Genomic DNA, 7,500 nt, shown 5'->3' on the forward strand with positions numbered 1-7,500 from the left:
GGAGTGCTTGAGTAAACAGTGACAGATCAGAAGATGATGCTATTTAAGGAAATATCGCGTGCTGCCCGACTTGTTATCGTTGCTGAAAGTGCGCATGCACGCATGTGTGAACTGTTTGAACTCTGTGTGTGTGTGTGTGTGTGTGTGTGTGTGTGTGTGTGTGTGTGTGTGTACGTGAGCGCGCGCTCATGCACGTATGAGTGTGAATGTGTGTGTGTGTGTGTGTGTGTGTGTGTGTGTGTGTGTGTGTGTGTGTGCGTGCGTGCTTGTGTGTGTGTGTGTGTGTGTGTGTGTGTGTGTGTGTGTGTGTGTGTGTGTGTGTGTGAGAGAGAGAGAGAGAGAGAGAGAGAGAGAGAGAGAGAGAGAGAGAGAGAGAGAGATCGGGGCGATGTTTTTTGTTGTGTTTATTTTCATGCACGAACAAGCGTGAGCTGTGTTTATGTATGAGTTTCACTTCCTTCTTTCCCTTTCTTGTCGCTTCGTGTGATGCGATGTGTAAGCAGACCAGCTATGAAAGAACAAATGTCAGCAAAAGACTACATTGCTGATATGTTTGAGAAAGGTTAAACCATGTAATAGATCTATGTCGGTGAACATGCTTCAGCTTCTTATGAAAAATAGAAAAGCTTAACATATCTATAAAATAACATATTATTATGAAATACACACACACACACACACACACACACACACACACACACACACACACACACACACACTAACACGCTAACACACACACACACACACACACACACACACACACACACACACACACACACACACACCTACAATCTCCCTCCACCCACCTTCCCCTTCCCCCCACCCTCTCTTTTTTTATATTTCCCGTCTAATATCAATTAACGGACCGTTCCCCCAAACCTTTGGATGATTTGCGTTCTAAAGGGAAACTGGTCTGGAATTGCTGTGGACGCAGCTGAGTTGGAACAAGTTTGCAATGTCTGATGGGGATGCAGTCGACGCAGCTGACTTTGTCAACAACATTTTCTTCTGTCTCTATGTTCCCTGTTGTTTGGCTGTCCTGTCACTGTCTCTTTTCCTTTTGCTTGGTTGTTTTGTTTTCTCTCTTTCTTCCTCTCTGTCTCCTGTTCTCTGTTTCACTCTCTCTCTTCCAAGCTCTCTCTTTTCTTTCTTTCTCCTCTCTCCAAGTCTCCTTCTTCTCTCTCTCTCTCTTAACCTCTCTCTCTCTCTCTCTCTTCCATCTCTCGATCCAATACACTCTGTTCGTCTCTCTCTCGCCCGGGGGGGGTTCGTTCTGACCGTTACTCTTCTCTCTCTTTTCTTTCTGTTGTCTTTGTGTGTCCTCGATCCAACTCTCTTCTTCTGTCGATATCATTCTCTCCCTTTCTCGTCTCTGTCCTGTCCATCTCTCTCTCTCTCTCTCGATACCAATACTCTCTCTCTCCTCTCTCCTCTCTCTCTCTCTCTCCTCGATACCAATACTCTCTCTCTCTCTCTCTCTCTCTCGCTCCTCTTCGTCTATACCAATACTCTCTCTCTCTCTCTCTCTCGATACCGAATACTCTCTCTCACTCTCTCTCTCTCTCTCTCTCTCTCTCTCTCTCTTCTCTCTCTCTCTCTCTCTCGATACCAATACTCTCTCCTCTCTCTCTCTCTCTCCTCTCTCTCTCTCTCTCTCTCTCGATACCAATACTCTCTCTCTCCCTCTCTCATCTCTCTCTCTCTTCCCTCTCTCTCTCTCTCTCTCTCTCTCTCTCTCTCTCTCTCTCATGTATCTGCCTCTTCCTGTGTGTGTGTGTGTGAAAACTGTCAAGGAAAAGTTTCAAGGAGGCAGAGACCCCTGAAAAGTTAACAAAACAAAAAGAACCAAACAAAAAAGAAAAAAAAAAGGAACTGGGCAGCGACGAAGAGACGAGTGTTGTCTCCCCCTGAAGGCAGGACCGGAACAGCGAACCGCGTGAAGCAGCGTGTCACCTGATAACTGACTGCAGTCGGCTTACCGGCACAACAGCCCTTGAAATACAGCACACACACACACACACACACACACACACACAGGGAGAGAGAGAGAGTGATAGAGTCTTGGTATTGACAGAGAGAGAAGAGAGATAGAGAGTCTTGGTATTGATAGAGAGAGAGGGGGGGGGAGAAGAGAGAGAGGGAGAGTCTTGGTATTGAGAGAGAGGGGGGAGAGAAGAGAGACGGTATTGAGAGAGAGAGGTGGGGGAGAAGAGAGAGAGGGAGAGTCTTGGTATTGAGAGAGAGGGGGGAGAGAGAGAGGGAGAGTCTTGGTATTGAGAGAGGGAGAGAGAGAAGAGAGAGAGGGAGAGTCTTGGTATTGAGAGAGAGAGAAGAGAGACAGAGAGTCTTGGTATTGAGAGAGAGAGAGAGGGAGGAAGAGAGAGAGGGAGAGTCTTGGTATTGAGAGAGAGAGAGAAGAGAGACAGAGAATCTTGGTATTGAGAGAGAGAGAGGGGGGAAGAGAGAGAGAGGGAGAGTCTTGGTATTGAGAGAGAGAGAGAAGAGAGACAGAGAATCTTGGTATTGAGAGAGAGAGGGGGGGGGGGGAGAGAGGGAGAGTCTTGGTATTGAGAGAGAGGGGGGAGAGAGACACAGAGTCTTGGTATTGAGAGAGAGGGGGGGAGAGAAGAGAGAGAGGGAGAGTCTTGGTATTGAGAGAGGGAGAGAGAGAAGAGAGAGAGGGAGAGTCTTGGTATTGAGAGAGAGAGAAGAGAGACAGAGAGTCTTGGTATTGAGAGAGAGAGAGGGAGGAAGAGAGAGAGGGAGAGTCTTGGTATTGAGAGAGAGAGAGAAGAGAGACAGAGAATCTTGGTATTGAGAGAGAGAGAGAGAGAGGGGGGGGAGAAGAGAGAGAGGGAGAGTCTTGGTATTGAGAGAGAGGGGGGAGAGAGACAGAGAGTCTTGGTATTGAGAGAGAGGGGAGAGAGAGGGACAGTCTTGGTATTGAGAGAGGGAGAGAGAGAAGAGAGAGAGGGAGAGACTTGGTATTGAGAGAGGGAGAGAGAGAAGAGAGAGAGGGAGAGACTTGGTATTGAGAGAGAGAGAAGAGAGAGAGTCTTGGTATTGAGAGAGAGGGGGGGAAGAGAGAGAGGGAAAGTCTTGGTATTGAGAGAGAGAGAGAAGAGAAAGAGGGAGAGAGAGAGAGACAGAGACAGACAGACAGACAGACAGAGACAGAATCTTGGTATCGAGAGAGAGAGAGAGAGAGAGAGAGAGAGAGAGAGAGAGAGAGAGAGAGAGAGAGAGAGAGAGAGAGAGAGAGAGTCTTGGTATCGAGCGAGAAGAACAAGAAGAAGTGTGTGTGTGTGTGTGTGTGTGTGTGTGTGTGTGTGTGTGTGTGTGTGTGTGTGTGTGTGTGTGTGAGAGAGAGAGAGAGAGAGAGAGAGAGAGAGAGTTTTGGTAGAGAGAGAGAGTCTTGGTATTGAGAAAGAGGGGGAGAGAGAGAGGGAGAGTCTTGGCATTGAGAGAGAGAGAGAGAAGAGAGAGAGGGAGAGACTTGGTATTGAGAGAGAGAGAAGAGAGACAGAGAGTCTTGATATCGAGAGAGACAGAGACAGAGACAAAGAAAAATTGTCAAGAGAGAGAGACAGAGACACACACAGAGAGAGAGACAGAGACAGAGAGAGAGAGAGGAGTCCTGGTATCAGCTTCTCGATAGATAAGGGAGCTTTGTGGATCGTTTAGAGCAAGGAAGAGAGGGTGGCAAATATTTTTTTTTTGTTTTTCTTTCTTTCTTTCTTTCTTCAAGAACCAGATTCCTTTCGATGAAGTGTTCTGCACTGAGGACATTTTATATTTCATTCCACTATGACACCAGTGAAGTGTATAATTATGTGGAAGATCGGTTCACCATTTCTCATTTCCACGTGTGGGAGTCTCTTGCTCCCTCCCACCCTCTCAGCCTCAAGCGCCCTTCCCTCCTCCCCCCCTCGGCCCCCCCTTCCCACACTCTCCCCCTCCAACCTTCGTACGGCCCCCAAAGTCTGGAAATATAATCTTTTTTTTCGGGGGGAGGTGTGTGTGTGTGTGTGGGGGGGGGGGGAATCATAGTAGACCCTAATGTGTGAGAAGTGAGAGGAGGGGTAACATTTACCTTGTAAAATCAAATCTAATGTATGCAATGGTGTGTGTGTGTGTGTGTGTGTGTGTGTGTGTGTGTGTGTGTGTGTGTGTGTGTGTGTGTGTGTGCGTGCGTGCGTGCGTGTGTGTGTGTGTGTGTGTGAGAGAGAGAGAGAGAGAGAGAGAGAGAGAGAGAGAGAGAGAGAGAGACTGAAGCCTGAATGAATGATGACACAGCAAATGAATCACAAGTGCCCGAAGGCAGATCAAAGTCGGCTCAACTAGAAACAACTGGAAATAGAAACAGGGAGACACAAAGGCATACCACGAGTGTTACGGCTTTGTAAGGTTCGTAACATGTCTGTGATTGGGGAGGAGTTTCATTTTATAATGGAATGTCCCAATTATGATCAGTAACGAAATAGATATGTTCCTAAAACAATATTTGTCTCCAAAATCGGTTTTTATTTTTGACTCACTTGTGTAAACAAAGTGAGTCTATGTTTTAACCCGGTGTTCGGTTGTGTGTGTGTGTGTGTGTGCGTGTCCATGGTAAACTTTAACATTGACATGTTCTCTGCAAATACTTTGTCAGTTGACACCAAATTAGGCATAAAAATAGGAAAATAATCAGTTCTTTCCAGTCATCTTGTTTAAAACAATATTGCACCTCTGGGATGGGCACAATTTTTTTTTTTAAAGCCTAATTATATGCAAACTGCATTTACTGTTATATTCAATTTTTTTTTTTTTTTTGTATTCTCTTAACTTGGCACTTTGACCTCTTATTCTGACACAACAACAAGAAGAGTCATTATTATCATTTTTTGTTCAAACAGGAACTTCTTTTGCTAAGCATGGAATTTTTATTTATTTTGCAAACGTTTTGGTGCAGAGGGGAAAAAAGGGAAATTACTCTGTAATTAATGCTAGGGGACTTAAATTATCACAAGTGAGTCTTGAAGGCCCTGCCTCTCTTGTTTTGTAATATGCTGAAAGGAGGCAAAAAAAGTCATTTTAGATGTAAGTAAGATGATTAGATTTGCAAATGTCGCCTAGCTACTCTTTTGGATTTAAAAGACATCTGTGTTTTCTCAACTTTTATGTGACATTGTTGTGTATTTGGAAATGTTTGTTCTGGGCATGAAAAAAAGATTATGTTGCAGTATTCCCACATACTCTATAAGAGTGAAAGGATAATTAAAACTTGAAACTTGCAACTTGCAAATGGATCCGTGTTTGTAAAGCACTCAGGGGCTTGTCTCTCTCTGACATAGGACGGGCGCTATACACTTTCATATCAGTCAGTTGAGACTTCAAGAGTCACGCTATCGAAGTCATATTCATCCCAAAATCAAGCGGCGCAGGGTCTTTTCTGTGAAGGATTATTATGGGTGGACAAGGTGGGTACCAAAGTACAACGAACGGATTAATAGATTAATGAGTATTTCGTGTATTACAGTGACCGTATCTTTTTTTCTCTCTCTGATTAAATAAAATCATAGATGTAGAGTTCAGTAGTACAAAGCAATCAAAAAACAATAGAAATGACGAGCCAGACATATATAAAGATCAGCTCTTGGGGGCAAACACACAGATGAATCAACTGTATGTGTGTGTGTGTGTGTGTGTGTGTGTGTGTGTGTGTGTGTGTGTGTGTGTGTGTGTGTGTGTGTGTGTGTGTGTGTGTGAGAGAGAGAGAGAGAGTGCGTATGTGTGTGTGTGTGAGAGAGACAGACAGACAGACAGATAGACAGACACAGAGAGCAAGAGGAAGAGACAGACAGAGGAAGGCAAACAGACAGATAAACAGACACAGACGCAGAGACGAGAGTGTGGGTTACGAATCGTTTTACTTTACTTCTGCAGTGAGATTAGCAATGATCAGACCTCATCAGACGCGGCTCTAAAAGCCTCTGAAAAGTTTACAATTGTACACGATTCAAGCCCCCCCCCCCCTCACCCACCTCTCTCTCTCTCTCTCTCTCTCTCTCTCTCTCTCTCTCTCTCTCTCTCTCTCTCTGCTGAATAAAAGTCGCAATCTACATAAATAAGGCATTCCAGTTTAGATCGTGCTACATGGATGGATAATGTAATTTAAACCCTTGGCATGCAATATACGCTGTTTTCTTTCGTCTGATTTTCATCCCTACCCCACTGTTCCCTTTGACATGGGCAAATGGCCCAGTTCAGTAAACCATTTGTCTTATCTTGTCTTCTCTCTCTCTCTCTCTCCCTCTCTCTCTCTCCCTTTCTCTCTCTCTATGAGTAAAGGGATAGTGTGAAGGTGTGAGAGTGAGGGTGAGGGTGACTTTTTCCTACAAAGAGATATTCATTATTATGAGGTGAAAGCGACAGCGAAAATGTTAAGAGTCGACGAAGAAATGGGTGATTCCAGAAATCTTGCGTTCGTTTCTATCTATCTCTGTCTGTCTGTCTATCTGTCTCTGTCTGTCTGTCTCTCTGTCTGTCTCTCTGTCTGTCTGTTTGTCTCTCTCACTCCCTCTCTCATATCTGCCTATGTGTCTGCCTCTCTCTCATTTTCATCTTCATTCCTCTCTTTTGTTCTTCTGTCTATTTTGTTTGTCTCTCATTGTTTTCCTATCTGTCTTTCTCTCAGTCAATCCTTCCTTGCCTTCCTTTGCAACCTCCCCCCTCTCCCTCCCCCACTCTCTCTCCGTCTTCTCTCTCGCTCTTTCTGTGTGTGTCTCTCTCTTTTCTACCCCCCTATTTCTTTCTCCTCTCTCTCTCTCTCCCTCTCTCTGACTCTCCCCCTTCACTCTTATCTCTTTCTTCTCTGTCTGTCTGTCTGCCTGTCTCCCTCTCTCTCCCTCCCCCTATTTTTCTCTCCTCTCACTCTCTCTGACTCTCCTTTCGTTCTGCTCTCTTCTCTCTTTCTCAAGGCCTGAAACTGAAACTCTCTCTCTTCTCTGTCTGTTTGTCTACCTGTCTCCCTCCCTCTATTTCTCTCTCCTCTCCTCTCACTCTCTCTGACTCTCCTTTCGTTCTGCTCTCTCTCTTCTCTGTCTACATGTCTACTTATCTCCCTCTCTCTCCCTCCCCCTATTTCTCTCTCCTCTCCTCTCTCGCTGACTCTCTCTTTTCACTCTTATCTCTCTCTCTCTTTCTTCTCTGTCTGTCTACCTGTCGCACTTTCTCCCTCCCCTATCTCTCTCTCCTCTCACTCTCTCTGACTCTCTCTTTTCACTCTTATCTCTCTCTCTTCTCTGTCTACCTGTCTCCCTCTCTCTCCCTCCCCTATTTCTCTCTCCTCTCCTCTCACTCTCTCTGACTCTCTCTTTTCACTCTTATCTCTCTCTCTCTTCTCTGTCTACCTGTCTCCCTCTCTCTCCCTCCCCCTATTTCTCTTTCCTCTCCTCTCACTCTCTCTGACTCTCTCTTTTCACTCTTATTTCTCTCTCTCTTCTCTGTCTGTCTGTC

Source organism: Babylonia areolata, chromosome 10, assembly GCF_041734735.1.
Source record: "Babylonia areolata isolate BAREFJ2019XMU chromosome 10, ASM4173473v1, whole genome shotgun sequence".
Lineage (NCBI taxonomy): Eukaryota > Metazoa > Mollusca > Gastropoda > Neogastropoda > Buccinidae > Babylonia > Babylonia areolata.